At 41.7% G+C, this 16,252-nt stretch overlaps 1 protein-coding gene and 1 long non-coding RNA gene across 5 annotated transcripts in view; one reads left to right on the top strand and one right to left on the bottom strand.

The window, feature by feature from the left end:
• The window catches only part of MMADHC (metabolism of cobalamin associated D), a 92,347-nt gene extending 84,239 nt beyond the window's left edge, over positions 1-8,108 (bottom strand). Inside the window, exon 1 of one of the 3 annotated variants that reach the window (XM_086957250.1) lies at positions 8,029-8,108. The gene's annotated coding sequence lies outside the window, so the exon portion shown is untranslated. Of the gene's footprint in view, positions 1-7,954 lie in introns of all 3 variants that reach the window. The other 2 variants (XM_086957248.1, XM_086957249.1) reach the window with 2 other exon arrangements.
• On the top strand, positions 8,092-15,635 carry LOC147732703 (uncharacterized). 2 transcript variants are annotated; one of them, XR_015308487.1, is made up of 3 exons: positions 8,092-8,226; positions 10,666-10,801; positions 14,088-15,635. It is a non-coding gene; the product is annotated as an uncharacterized LOC147732703 (long non-coding RNA). The 2 variants fall into 2 exon arrangements; XR_015308488.1 differs by having other exon boundaries at positions 8,101-8,226; positions 10,669-10,801.
• Positions 15,636-16,252: the final 617 nt, after the last annotated feature.

The raw sequence follows: 16,252 nt of genomic DNA, 5'->3' as shown, positions 1-16,252 counted from the left end.
AGCAAACACTAAAGAACAAAACACTACATTGGCTCACTAGAAACTGTGGGTTTCCGATGCGTGGGGCAAACCAGATTATTTCAACCCAGAGAGTAGGTTGGTTGGGACCCAGTAAAAAGGAAATAAATGGTGATTGTATAGTTATAAACTTCAGGACATCTGACTGGGCCAGAGATTCAATCTTAAATGCACATGTGCCCTCCAATTGGGAATATAACACAACTCTACTCCCTTTAGACTATTTTTACAGGGGCCAGTCAGGGAAACACCCAACGCACAGCTAATCGACCACCACAGAGCTACCCATTTCAATCAATATAACACATCTTACGACTTTGCTCCAATATATAATCCTTGGGACAACTTCGTAATCTCGACTTATAACAGATTCCAGGTGTTTGGCTCACTGGATGAGAATGACTGACCGAGGGAACAAACCACATTATCTCAATCACTTGATGTAACTGTTACTAGGGGAATGGCTGAAACTGATTCAGGAGTGTCTGGCAAAAAGAGGGTAGCCGGGTACACTGTAGAAAGGCTAGCAAGTGATAGTTTGCACTCAATTGCCGAAATAGTTCAGACTGATGTATCCTCCGTTATAGATACTATCCCGGCTGAGAGACTAGAAACAGTTGCACCTTATGACACTGCACATGATAATACTGATGAAGGCCTCAACATCATTATCTGGAATATAGCAGGTATTGCCGGTAAAATAACTACCCCTTTCTGGAACACCTTTATTACACAAGGGCACAATATAATTTGTCTCCAGGAGACGTGGCATAGAGCTTTAATTCAAGTTGAGGGGTACACATCATATAGTGTGGATGCAGCAATCCCTGTAGCAGGAAGGGCAAAAGGCGGACTTTTGACTTTGGTATCAACTACCCTAACTGAGTTCAGTCTTGGTAGCTGTGTAGAGGTGGCCCCGTATGTGCAGATTCTGCGCCTGGTAAAGGTAGGGACTTAGTTATAGTAAACTTTTACAATAAAATCATTGGAGCTAACCGGGGTATGATTGTACAAGACATAGAGCAGGCAATAGAGGGAGTATTAGAGCAACTAGGCGATCCCCCTGTAATAATTTGGGTGGGAGATTTCAACATTCAAGCGTGCAGTCATGCACAGAAGGGTATCTGTGGTCATCGAGGCGAGTACTATAGAGGAGGTAGTACTGCTTATAATCCTTTCCCCCATACCAACTACGGAAGCGCCTTGAATAATGATTTAGAGTTGCTAGACTGCACAAAGAACAGACATAACGTAGAATGTCCGTCATTCAGAGGGAGGGACGCCCACTCCAATATTGACCATATCTTGGTGTCCAATGGATCAGTCTATTCCAACTTATGGGTAGTCGAGCAGACTGTGTGCGATCACAACAGCCTATCGCTGGTACTATTTGGTTGGGGGCGAAAAACCCACGCTTATGGGAGACCTGTTCAAGGGATCACAGCTGAAAGACCAAACGGCATGAGAATAAAGTGGGTTAGAATTAACCCTGCCCAATTTATGATGGAAGTTCTCTTACAATGTAGCGTGGAAATAGGTTACTGTCTAGGTCCCAAAGTGACCCCTGGCAATTTACTCATTAACTTTTTAAAAATAACTAAAGTGATTGACGACTCACTTACAGCCAGGAGTCGAAAGCTGAGGAAAACTCAAGTGGTTTGGTTTGATAAGAATTGTGCCCTGTCATTAAATAAACTCAAATTAGCTCTAGATACCAAGCCCAGAGATATAGCAAAAATTAGAGTGGAGCGCCATAACTATAAGATCTCGTTGGCCAACAGGAAAAAAATAATTACAAAACGAGGCTTGGTCTAATCTGGACTTGGCAGCGGCAACAAAAAACCACAAATTATTCTGGGAAACCATTAACAGCCCGATCCTAAAGAACGATAACATCCCTGAAATCACCTCCCATGTAAGCTGTCGCGCCTGGATAGCCCATTTTACTGGGATTTTTAATTCAGATAGGCTGATTTTGGATATAGATATAGTTCCCGGCTCAAAATGGCAAAAAAAGCAGTTAACTGTGACCCTAACCGAGGTCACCCAGGCAATTAGAAAGAGTAAGGGCAGTAAAGCCGCGGGCCCCGATGGGGTGCCCATGGATTTTTACAAACATGAAATGAACTTATGGGCACCTATCCTGACACGATATTTTAATACTGCCATAGAAGACAGGCTTCCACCAACATGGGCAATGTAAGAAAAACCAGCGATTGAATGACGTAACCAGTGAGAGAAAGCATGTAGGAAGCACAACAACTAATTAAAAAGTACAAAATTGAATTTATTCATGGATGTACATAATCATAATAAAAACATGTTAATTCCAGAACATAAACATCAGATATTCAAGAAAACAGTTGATTTAATGCAAAATTAAAAAGTTTTATCTCTAACACAATTGACCAAAATTCATAAAAAGTGGCGGGCAGAAATAGTCATCGACGCGCGTTTCGGCGTTATTTACAAAACGCCTTCTTCAGGAGCCACATTAAAATCTGAAAAACATATGTAAAGTAAATTAAAAATAAACAGGGGAATGTCACTTCACTCATATTGCACATGTAATGGTTCATATACATAAAGCTATGCTTCAGGTTGTGCTTCCAAATAGCACTGTTCTCACCTGTCCAGATTACAGAACTGTCAATAGATCAGGAAATAAGAACGTATATGTCCATCTATCTCTTGACATAGAATACAAACTCCCTCTGTAGTCTTTTTGACTATGTTTTCCCTTGTCAGGTCTAAATATTACAGGGCCCTTCCATTCTTGGGAGGCCATATTTCGTGAAACCCCCCCCCCCGCTGCCCCCGCCCCCCCCCCCATTTCATGAATACACTGCTCAAATATAAAGTATTTAGTTTGTACCTTGTGTAGTTATATTGGTTAGCTACATAAGTAGGGAGAAATTTATTTGGAAGCACAACCTGAAGCATAGCTTTATGTATATGAACCATTACATGTGCAATATGAGTGAAGTGACATTCCCCTGTTTATTTTTAATTTACTTTACATATGTTTTTCAGATTTTAATGTGGCTCCTGAAGAAGGCGTTTTGTAAATAACGCCGAAACGCGCGTCGATGACTATTTCTGCCCGCCACTTTTTATGAATTTTGGTCAATTGTGTTAGAGATAAAACTTTTTAATTTTGCATTAAATCAACTGTTTTCTTGAATATCTGATGTTTATGTTCTGGAATTAACATGTTTTTATTATGATTATGTACATCCATGAATAAATTCAATTTTGTACTTTTTAATTAGTTGTTGTGCTTCCTACATGCTTTCTCTCACTGGTTACGTCATTCAATCGCTGGTTTTTCTTACATTGTCTATTTTCCCTGTATAACATATTCAGTTGCCTAAACAGGGGGTCCTTGTTATTTACGCCAATTTTTCCACCAACATGGGGCCAGTCCATTATCGTACCTCTTTACAAGAAAGGCCCTAGGTCAGAGGCACGTAACTACCGCCCCATCTCGCTTCTTGACTCGTCAATGAAAATTCTTAGTCAAGTCCTTCTAGAAAGACTAGAAGCCTGGGTTGAGGAAAACAACATCTTATCCCCAGTGCAGTACGGGTTCAGAAGGGGGATGGGAACGATGGAGCAGTGCGTGAACCTGGAACTTATCATCAGTAAATACACAAAAGCCAAAGAAGGTAATTTATTCTTATGCTTTGCTGACTTAAGTTCGGCTTTTGATTTGGTAGAACATTCGCTTTTATGGCCAGTCTTATTAGAAATGGGTGCCCCTACTGAAATTATTTATTTCTTGGCCAGACTCTATGAAAACGTGTCTAGCAAAGTCAGATTCGGTACTGCTGGCGAATGCACTCCTTTATTTAGAATTAACAGAGGCATTCGACAATGATGTGTTCTTGCCCCACTTTTATTCTCTTTATTTATAAACCAAATTGATCAAATTCTAAGAACAATCCAAGTAGATGCCCCCACTATAAATGGTAACCCCATTCCAATTCTTTTATATGCGGATGACACGGTCCTTCTCTCTCTGACCCAAAATGGCCTGCAATGTCTAATCAATAAGTTTCAGACCTTCACAGAAAGTAGAAAACTGATAATTAATAAAGGAAAAACATTTATAATGTCATATGGAAGGAAGACAAGAAAAAACAGGACTTTTTATTTAGATGGGGAGAAACTGGAAACTGTAAAAAAGTTCTGTTATCTGGGTATTACATTCTCAGGAGACGGAAGGTGGGCTAATGAGGAAGGTGGGCTAATGAGGAAGGTCCTTCTCCACCCGGCCGCCAAGACCTGGAACTCCCTCCCGACCGACCTGCGCCTGACCCAAGACCACCTCTCCTTCAGGAAGAAGCTCAAGACCTGGCTGTTCGAGCAGTAGCAGAACTCCCCCCCCCCCCCCTTCCCCCAAGCGCCTTGAGACCCTTCGGGTAAGTAGTGCGCTCTACAAATGTCTTTGATTGATTGAATGAACAGGAGAGTGTTCGTTTCAAAATGGCCAGGAACACTAGTAGCGTTTTTAGATTCGCGGCGAAATTAGGGGGCCGTAGAATACAAGAGATGGTGTCTATTTACAACTCTAGGTGCATATCATCAGCCCTGTATGGGGCAGGGATATGGGGCTACCATACTCAGAGTGGTAACCAAATCCAGTATGAGGAGAATGCCTTCTTGAAACGACTGCTTTGTGCCCCGGCTGCGGCCTCAAATGAGCTAATACACAGGGAGGTGGGCTTAAACTATGTCAAGGACCTAATCGCCTTGCGCCCCCTGGCCCTATGGCGATCAATCTGGTCAAAAGAAGAAACAAAATTCACTCAGATGTGATAAATGACTGTTTAAAGCTCAATCACCGCTTAAATATACCTTGGTTATGCCATATTCAATTCTGGTATAAAACACTATGAATTTGATATTTTTAAAGAACCGATAATGGGGGCAGGTTTATCAAAGAAAGAGCTTAAAGTCACTTTCCTGAAACATAAAAGAAGTACCAGAATGACCGAATGTGTAAAACAAAGTACGTTCAACTTCTATCAAGAGCACAGTGTTAGCGAAGGCTTTCAATCATACCTTACTGTTGTCACCAAAAGCTCTCATCGCTTTGTAGTTTCAAGTTTATTTGTTTATGGTAACGGAACTCAATTGAGGTCCACATAATAATTCAATAAAAAACAACAAGATGTCTTAAATGAAGATTTACATGATATTGTACTATCAATATAACGGTAAGAAACATTTAAAAAAATGAAACAAAACACTTTGTTCGGGGGATTGAGCATTGCTTCAATGAAATCAAAAGCAGTAAAAATACCCATTTGAAGACACATTGGCCTTAACCATTTACGTCTACATCCCATAAGTTCCGGACAGACAAAAATGACATGAAACAGATCTTGGGAGTTAGAATTACAAAAATCACAAATATCTGAGCCACCGTACCATTTGGATAGGAGACAGTTTAAAGATAGTAAATTGTATCTTAACAGAAGGGTAAATCGCCTAACTCCATGAGGGAGATTCCAACATAGGTAAGGCTGCAGTTTTTTTACTTCACAAGAATTACCGGTAGAGAACATTCCTCTCTTTATTTTTCTTGCCACACTATCTACTTTATAGCCCAACTCCCAAGAAGCAGACTTTAGAACTAACTTTAATTGGGCCGCAGATAGTGAAAAAAGACCTTGTTCATCTAACTGTAATAATGTGACAGCCAGTCGGAAATTCCTTACAATTGATGAGTAAGCATTAAAAGTACCCAACAGCTCATTTTTTATAAGGTGCCTCAGCGTACCCGGCATTCCTCCAGCAATGTTAAAAACCCACCGCACCACACTCGCAACAGCCTGAGCCCAGGAACTGCGCAAACCGAATTCCTGTCTCAGAGAGGACGTAGAAATCGCAGTATTTACAGAAGTAAAGTTACGTAATATTTTTCCTTCAGTGGAATCCAAAAAATTCCAACATGACATATCTACTATTTCTAGTCCATAAATAAGGGATGCGGGGATTTTTGCTCGGAATACCTCGAGCAGTATGGGGAAATGCCTTCTACCTGTCGCCTTGTAGAGAGCAATAAGACTCTTCCCTTGAGCAAGAGCTTTCCTGCTATTGTTCTCAGTATGAGCTTTGTCACTTAGACTACACGTGACGATTTTTCCAAGAAAAGGATAAGATTTAACTACCTCTAGTCTTTCTCCCCCAACGGACCAGTGGTAATTGTCATATTTGGATTTTTTCCTTCCCTGGAAACACATTATTTTACTTTTTAAAATATTTATTTTTAGGAAATGAGACTCGGCGTAAGAGTTCAGGGCGTGTAAGCGGCCATTCAGACCTTTTGGGGTAAGGTCCAAAATTAAAATGTCATCTGCGTACATTAGGCACACTATTGGGATTCCCCCCAGAACTCGCTTTGTATTAACTTGCTTACGCCTAGGAATTGCACACCACCTAGTAGCATTCCCACTGATTAAGCAGCATGGCACATGTTTATGCCCCTGTGACGGTATTTCCAAGCAGAGTAGCTGTCATTTTATGTTGTTTTGTAAATGTTATACTCCTTATAGGAAATTTTATCTGAAACCCATCTTTTTAAAATATGATATACGTAGTACTAACAGCGATGCAGCTGATGTTTAATTTAGGGAGCCCAGATATATGCTTCCATGTGGCTACATACATTTTAAAATGCATTTTTGCACGGAAATCAATCATTGCATGAACTTAATACATGGTTTTAACTTATACATACTTTACCACTGCCAGTTAGCACATGTATTTTAAGATGAAGGTATACATTGTTTTTAACCCATATGCACTTTGTCATTGCCATTTTGCACATGCGTCGGAAAATGAGTATTCTACATTGTGTTTGCCAATTTTGCACATCTGATTAATTCAGCTATCGTATATTATGAGTGTTGTCCCTCATTGAATAGTTACCACATGTTATTTTTATGATTGATGTATATGTCATGAAAAGTAAACCCCTTATTACGTGTTCCCCAGAACCAAGAAGGAACACATAATGCTTGTATTTGGTACTTGATAAATTAGGGTCTGATGTAAACTAATGATGTACATGTCATTTTTATTTTGTATCTGTTGCTATATGGTTATATTTATATATACCGAATAAAGCATTTTTAATCTGAACCCTGGCACCCCAAAACCCAAACACCCCCAAATTAACCCTTGCACCCCAAACCCAAACCTTAAAATTAACCCTGGCACCCCAAAACCCAAACACACCCTGAACCCTAAAATTAACCCTGACACCCCAAACACACCCTGAACCCCCAAATTAACCCTTGCACACCAAACCCAAACACACCCTAAACCCTAATATTAACCCTTGTACCCTAAAACCCAAACACACCCTAAACCCTAAAACTAACCCTGGCACCCCAAAACCTAAACCCTCAAATTAACCCTTGCACACCAAACCCAAACACACCCTAAACCCTAATATTAACCCTTGTACCCTAAAACCCAAACACACCCTAAACCCTAAAATTAACCCTCGCACCCCAAACCGAAACATGCTCTAAACCCTTAAATTACACCTGGCCCCCCAAAACACAAACCCACCCTCAACCCTAAAATAACCATGTACGCCCTAAAATCCAAAAGCCCTACAAACCCCCACACTGTTTATGGATGCGGAATGCCGGGAGGAGCTGCTGTGGTTGCAAATGATACTTTCTGGACCCCCAGGCTTCACTTCCTTCATACAGTATTTCCACAAACACATAGTTTAATGGAATCCGATTGTTAGACTCATTAAACAACTGCGGACAGACCTGCTCATGGCCCGAGGAATAGGTCGTGCAAAAGAAAACAAGCTTTGTCGTCATGGTGACTGTCGAATTACCTCCATCACAATACTAAAATACATTTTTAAAAAGCACAGCTGCCTCGAACACAATGCCAAAATCACCTACTGTAAACCATCAGTCTACCGGCTGGCTGGGACTCCAACCGCAGGTCCTCAATGGAGAGCAGCTCTCTCACCTTTGCATATACCGGAAGCCGGAGGATTCCTCTTGCAAAAGCCCACGCACATCCGGGAGGGCCGGAAGTGACGTCATTGTTCTGCGGCAAGAACGAAGACCGCCGTGAGAGCAATGCCAAGAAAGGGACAGATGGATTGGCATCGGTCTCTTCATTTTTCCAACTCCACTTCCTTAATCGATTCTAGCGTATACTCAGGTAAGTGCTGCAGCTGCTACCAGGGGTAGATGTTAGTCCATCGGGGCAAGCTCCACGCTATATCTGCACGCGCCCATCCTGGGTGGGAGCTCCCATTCATAGCGCTGCCTTTCTTAAAAAAGAGCAGCATCGATCCTCCGCTCTAGGTCCAGCCGGCTCAATTTCCGTCCCAGACCAGCTTCCTCATTTTTCGGAAAGCACGAGTTTTCATTAAGGGGCCAAATTCAGACGCTGCTCCCTGCATGTGTGTGCTTCGTACGTGTTATAATGAATGCCTGAGTTGCAATGTGTGTGCATTATGTGTGTTTGATGTTTGTATCAGCCTGCCTGCTTGTTTAATATGCACCTTTTGTGTTTGAGCGTGTGCATTTTTGTGTATTTGTGACGTGGTGCGTGCCTTTGTAAGTTGTGTAAAATTGCAAAAAGCCTAAAAAATGTGTTTTACAGCAAGTTCTTCGCCGTAAGGAAAAATAAATTACTGCCCGTGTAGTGTAGGTCCCATGTTGGTTCCAAGTGCACCTGCGTGTAATCAAGATTCTCGATCAAATGGAACAGTTTTCGATCTACTGAAAAGTTGTCAATCAAAGAAGGCTAAACACATTTATTTATGTGAATACTGTATATTGTTGAGCATTACTTGTGTCCTTGCAACTTGTAGTGAGCTTACGTTACTAAATGAATGTGTGCTCTATTGTTGAATCCTGGTCACGTTCCCCAAGCTGTGTAGTGTGCAGAGCAGCACATCTTCTAAAACACTGGCAGTTTTCATGGATGCGTTTCAAAGCATAAGGATAAATGCTTCAAATAACTTAGCCGTTGTAATGCTGTTTCCTTATTTTGTTTGCTATTTGTGTAATTGAAAGGGCTGGTTGCCTGTGGCGATTGAGGTTTACGCCCTATTTAGGAAACGTAGTCCGACGCATCTTGCAATATCTACTTTAGCAAAACTGGCTATCATTCTGGTTTCGTTCCATGTGAATGCAATGTTTTTAACTCGTTTGTATATATTATTGAGACGGGCCAATTACGTATTCCCTGTTTGCGCTAATTTACCTTGACCGCTAAGATCTCTAAAAAAATGAAGCCGGTCTTGTTACATCTGCCACTATCGATCCCAGCCATATATTATCCAGTTACAACCTGACCTATTGCTAAAGTATTGAGGCAGAGGGATCGAGCCCTGAGATAAATCACATTAATATTTCCTATTCCAGCCCATTGGGTTTCAATCATGGCCAAGCGGCACTCTGCCCCAGGAGCCTGCGTGTCCTGGTGGCGGTGTTTACACAGCGTCTAAAACGCAGTAAATCATCTACCTGCCTTAATGGAGGATTATGTATTACCTCGAGCTGGGGTCTCGACGGGAGCTGCGCAGGCAGCATTTTCAACCAAGCATCCTGGCCCAATGCTTCTCTTTACTTCTCTGCTCCCTCTCTTTCCTTCTCCGCTCTCTCTCTTTCCTTCTCCGCTCTCTCTCTTTCCTTCTCCGCTCTCTCTTTTTCCTTCTTTGCTTCTCCGCTCTCTCTCTCTCTCTCTTTCCTTCTCTGCTCTCTCTTTCCTTCTCCTTCTCCTTCTCCTTCTCCTTCTCTCGCTTCTAGCATTCACCTGCCTCGGATCATGTGTTAAATATTTATACGGTGAAAGCACGCACAAGTTGCAGTAACGCGTGCCTTCCCCATTATTTGAGATCTTGTAAGAGGTTTCACCATGCCCTCTTCTCGTTTGAACTGCGGGTACTGCATGTGTCAACGAGGTATGTGATCCCTTTATGTTAAATTGCATCTCTTACCAAACTTCCAAACACCTCTGGCAAAACACTTATAAGGTCCCAGGGGGGAGACCTATTGGCTATACCAATGCTTTTGCATTTGCCATTATAATGCCTTTGGTTTCATTTATAAAGCCATTACATATTGCACGATTAACTTACAATACTACTAGCAAAGCTAGTATCTTTAGCTTAATAAAAGGTGAAACCTATCGCATTTTTAACGCTTGTCCTTTTATGTTGGGGGTGCCGGTGGGCAGAGGGTAGCAGGCATCTGACTCTATGCATCTGTGGGGATAGGTAACTTGATTTCCCGTCACAAACCCAGTGTGAAAGTTCACTTATTGATAGTATTTCTATTTCTCTATTTCTCTCATAATGCCTCTACTTTGCTATTACTATTTGTTCTGAGCAGCAAGACCTAAGCATACACTCTGGCTCTCCAAAAATAAAGTTGATTATTAAGTAATTTCCTCAATGGCCTTCGGTGCATGCCCAAACACTTCTTTGTAGTCCAAAATCTAGGCATATTAGATAGAAATTGCACCAGGTCAGTGTACTTTTTGGGGTGTTTTTTCTCCAGTTAAATCTGTTAATAAGTTTGATATGCTTTGTATTTTACCTCTGAAACTTAAACCACACACAAACTAATTCCTGATTTTTATATCTAGCAGGACATAATCATGGTTTCATTCAACGTCCTGTTTTTCACTTGCGATCAATGGCTGGTCGAAAATCTAGATGAAGCTAGTCGGCCAATCACCGAAGAGAGAGATTTTAAAGCTATGATTCTGTTCCAATCATCTGGTAAGCACAATAAGTAAACCTTTATAATAAGTTTGCAACTGCCGGATAACGGTACAAATTACCAACCTGTTTCAGTAAAAACCTACATTTGTGATTAATTAATCCAATAATGGACAGTAAAAATGAACATGCATGTCCCCACATTTATTTATTTATTTATTTATTTATTTTATTTTTTGCACTTATAATGCGCGCAGATACCCACAAAGGGTTTCCCGGCGCCAGGACTGAGAGGCCGAAAACACAGAAAGCAACCCGGTCAAAGACCACAATTATTTATTGAAGAGCCAAGTTTTAACGTTTTTCTTAAAACTGGCGAGGTTTTCCTCCTTAAGTAAGGCTAAGGGAAGGGAGTTCCAGAGGACTGGTCCCAGATGGGAAAAATACTTTCCCCCCACTCGGGCCAGTTTAAATCTAGGAACCACAAAGTTTGCTCCATTTAAAGAACGGAGGTTGCGTGCAGGAACGTAGGGCCTAACCAGTTTTTGCAGGTACCTTGGTGCGGTCCCTGCCTTGATCTTAAACATGTAGGTCAACGCTTTGAACCGGACCCGGTTCTCAACTCTGAGCCAGTGCAGGTCCTTAAGGTGCTTCGAGATCCTTGCTGTCCTAGGGATCTTACACAGCAGCCTGGCTGCGGAGTTCTGGACAAGCTGAAGCCGCCTAATCACGGCTAAATTGGAGCCCAGATATAAGATGTTACCGTAGTCAAGCCTAGATGTAATCAGTGCATTGACTACGGTCTTCTGGGTATCCACAGGCAGCATCCAGATGATCTTCCGCAGCCATTTGTGGATAGTGAAGCACGTACCAGCCACTTTATTGACCTGCTGTTTCATCGATAAAGAATCATCGATGCACACCCCTAAATTTCTGACCTGGGTAGCCGGGATGGGAAAAGCACCCAAGGATGGCGGCCAATGGATATCCTGCCACAGATCTCTCTTTTTACCTAGGAGAAGGATCTCCGTCTTCTCCCCATTGAGCTTCAGCTGGTTCGTTGACATCCAGCTGAAGACTTCGTGAAGACCTAGTTTCAGCGCAGAGGGGGATGAAGGCTTGGAGTTGGTAAGAGAAAAAATAATCTGCGAATCATCCGCATAGGTCATAAGTTCTAGACCTACTCGCTCTGCTAGATCGGCGAGAGGGCGGAGATACAGGTTAAAAAATAGCGGACTCAAAATTGAGCCCTGAGGCACGCCATGGGGTGAGAAAAAGGTGTCTGACTGAGCTTGCGAGGACGAGATATGAAACGTCCGGTTGCTCAAGTAGGACCCAATCCAGTCCAGCGCTTTCCCTCCGACACCATCCCCACTCAGCCTGGTAAGCAGTCTGTTGTGTGAGATGGTGTCGAAGGCTGCGCTTAGATCAAGCAAGACAAGAGCAACCGTTTGCCCCTCGTCCAAGAGTCCCCTGATCTTCTCGGTGACTCCCAAGAGGGCGGACTCGGTGGAATGGCCCGCCCTAAAACCTGACTGGGAAAATGGAGTAAGTTGGTATTCTCCGTATATGTTGAGAGTACACCGTGAATGTGCTTCTCCAAGATTTTTGAGAGAGCAGGCAACAGGGATATCGGGCGGTAATTGGCCAGCACCTCGGGATCACCAGCCGGCTTTTTCAATAGAGGGCTGACCATGGCGTGCTTCCAGGCCGCTGGGACAGTTGCCAGATGAATGGAGGCATTTAATGTCTCAGCAATAATCCCCAGAGCTGAGTCATCCAGTTGGCTCAGAATGCTAATAGGGAGAGGGTCACAGGGAGAGCCCGACTTAATAGAAGCAGCTAAGGATTTCAGGGTGTCCAAAGAGATAGGTGGCCAAGAGTCAAGCCAATGTCCTGTTGGACTTACAGGAGACGGAACTTCCCTGTCATCCCTTACCGAGGGATTAATATTGGCGATAATGGTCTCAATCTTTTCCACAAAATACGTGGCAAGATCTTGACATTTTTGAGGGGTAAGGGGGCGTGCAGCCGCCATAGAATTAGCTCCGGCTAGTTCTTTGACTGTATTAAAAAGAGTCCGCGCTTTATTGGCGGCAGTGTTGATGGTCTCTGTTACATAGCATGCTTTGGCTCTGGTGCAGGCCGTATGGTAAAGATTTCTGGCCTTACGATATGTTTCTTTTTTTAGAGGATCATAATGTTTGCGCCATTTCCGCTCGAGTGCCTTACACTTGGTTTTTTCTAATTTCAGTTCTTCATTGTACCAGGGGGGCGATGAACATTCCCTCTGCACCTGGTAACAGGCAAACAAGTGTTGACTGTTCTCTCCAGCCAAGTGTGGGCTTCCAGCGCATTTGTTTCCATGTCAACACCTAAAACAGGGGGGTATGTCTTTAATGCATTCTGCAACTCGGTCAAGTCCAACCTTTTCCAATTTCTCATGAAAATCGGAGGCCGAGCAGAGCATGGCAGCTTAGATTCTGTAAGAGTAATACTAAAAAGAGTTAAAAAATGGTCCGACCAACAAATAGGGTCAGTTTTTAACCATTTTAACTCCTGTATGTTGGATATAATGGGGTCCAACAAATGCCCAGCTTTATGAGTAGGGCCCTCATTTCGCAGTATCATGTTCAAAGTAGTGAAATCTTCCAAGAGATTGACAACTATGCTTGTCCTCCAAATGGAGATGTAGATCCCCCAATATAGTCCGGTTTTGGGCATTCAAAAAGTAAGGTGAAATGAAATTAACCAAATTCGCAGCCCAAACATTACTGTTTCCAGGAGGGCGATAAATTAAAAAAACAGAAAACATAAAGTTTGGGTTCAGTGAAATTTTAAAAAATGCTGCTTCGCATCCGGGAATGTTGACCATTTCAAGGTCACAGTTAAAGTCCCTGTTAAAAATCACAGCAATACCCCCTCCTACCTGTCTTTCTCTATCTACTCTAACAATAGCATAGTTAGAGGGCAATGCGGCAGCTACGTCGGGACCTGCACCGTCATACCCACATATGCCTTGGATTGCTCTCCAGAGACAAATCTAACACTTATTAAAAGGACTGAAACGTTTAGCTTGTGGCACTACTATAAGGCAGCCATTTTTGGATAAACTATTTTATTTAGGCAACTTTTTCCAGGAGTTTCAAGTTCAGGCTTACAATGTGTACTGTCTATTAAGGAAAACATACTTACTTGGTTATGGATAGATTGTACATTTGTCCTTTATTATCAATACCTCTTTATTTATATATAATGGCTAGAGCGTGAAGATATATTGCAAGTGGTCAATGTGTTCTTATCTGTTTTGAAGTTTATATATTTTTTTCTCTTGTTTTTTTTTTAGTGAAGAAACTGTGTCTAATGATTCAGGATATTTTTCAAGAGATAATTGCAAGCTGTTCTGGCACAACAGAGGGTCTAAAACGGGTGTTACTTTGAAGGGCACTGGAGGAAAAGCAGATGTTAATGGACTGTGGCAATCGGGGAAGCGCTGGTAGACTTAAGAGGGGTGGTTACGCGAACTACAAGAGGAAGAAATTGCAGAGAAAAGATGCAAGGACAAAAAAGCCAAGCAGAGTGGACTGGATTATATAAGAGTTGGTAACCCAAGCTCATGCTGAAAGCACAACTTCTCAGCCTGGTGATGCAAGTTCGCGGATGAGTTTGCAGAAACTTGAAAACCTGGCCCTTTTAGCAAGGATGGTTAGTGTCCTTCATCAAAAATCCACAACTAAAAATGACGCATCAGACCCTGAAAATGAACTTGTCTTGGAGTCCCCGCTTAAATCCAAATATCAAGGACAAAAACATGCCTCCCTTTCACCACGATATGATAGGGTATAGGTACCTTCAAGGGATTTTGTTATTATATATTTCTAACAGAATTACAAACAATACTTGGCGGCCCTATACACATGAGACCGATAGTGCAAAGCAACAGTCAGCAAACGTTCAATCAATATACATAAGTCACTTCAAGTGATCCAATATAGAAGAGAGGAGAAGGTGTGTATGAAAAAATATAGTATTTAATATTCAAAGATCGATTTGAGACCAGGGTACAGAATAAATAACAATGTTATATGAAGAATATTTCAGATGTAGCAATCAAACAAAGCCTCTCTATAACAATTGTATGCGCTTATCTGCCTGTTCACAGTTGATTAAGCAGACAAAGCGTATATGTCGACGTTTCGGCCTCTAATCTTGAGTTGATGAAACCATCCTCAGGACATATACGTCATATCTTGAAAACCCTGGTAGACTGGAGTCTTGCAGCCTTCAAAGGTAATATATTGATGTTTAAAAAGGCGAGAGAAGATGCCTGTGCAACAAATATCACAGGGAATCTTCAGCTTGAATTATTTCAGTAGATTGGAGTCTTGGTACCAACAAGGTTTAGAATGGATAATTTAAAAATATTGACTGCGCATAAATATGTCGCAGAGCGTCTTCCACTTTAATTTGAATGCTTGTGGGACACGAAGAATCTGAATGGAAACTCTTCCAACCGTCAGTATAACCGCATGCTTCACTTTGGTTGCATGCCAAGTGCGGGGTCTTAAACTGAGCTTTGAGACCTACTAGTTGGCGGGGGCTCCCTGCCAATCAAGACTCAGTTCCCGTTTCAGATGCTGAGGATTTGAATGTAGTGAGAGTATGAATGTGTTAGTATGTTGTGATTGATTGTGTGATATTAGGGGTACATGAATTTGTATAAATTGATTTTTATTTGTGTAAATAGATTGTTATAATATATTTTTCTCATTGTATGAACCATGAAATTATTTATGCAATGTAATCTGTGATAAAATTTCTCTTATGAATTGAAATATTATGAAAAAAATATAAAAACTTGAAAGCAATGCTTAATAGAAAATAAAAAGCTTCATATATTTTTTGTAGAAAATAAAAAAGTTTGTTGTGAATCTGTCACCTATGACATACTAAGAATGTAATGTATTCCTGTATTGAAAAACTATGGCCATTGAGGAAACATTTTTCTTATTGTTGTATTAGTGCCAGCCTGTCAGTTCATCATATCGCTGACAGGCACAGCTGATTTCACTACTTTACCTGCAAAAATATTTCTTCGCAGATAAGCACAGAGTATATTTTGTAGTGTATTGATTAATATTGTCTTTTATCCCTCCATTCCTTATCCTCTCCTCTATTGTCATCCATGGCATCATTCGCAATGTCTCAACCTCCTCCTTTCCTAAATGAAGATGGGGAACCACCTATTCCCTCGAAGAGATGGGTGAATATTTTTGAGTCCTATTTGGTTGCAATTGGGGGGGGGCAGATTTTCATCTGTGCGCAAACACCATATTTTATTGCACAACTTGGGTAAACAAGTGAGAGAAATTTATGATGATCTGCCTGATAGTGTGAGTGAGGTTGCAGGGGGCAGTGATGAGGTCCATGGGGACCCCCCCAACATGATATTTACCAATGTACTCTAAAAAAAAAACTAGTGTCAGTTTGGAGAAAAAATGAATATTGTGC

Source organism: Lissotriton vulgaris, chromosome 2_1 (assembly GCF_964263255.1).
Source record: "Lissotriton vulgaris chromosome 2_1, aLisVul1.2, whole genome shotgun sequence".
Classification (NCBI taxonomy): domain Eukaryota; kingdom Metazoa; phylum Chordata; class Amphibia; order Caudata; family Salamandridae; genus Lissotriton; species Lissotriton vulgaris.
The sequence above is the reverse complement of the archived record's forward strand: the minus strand, read 5'-3'. Positions and strand labels throughout refer to the sequence as shown.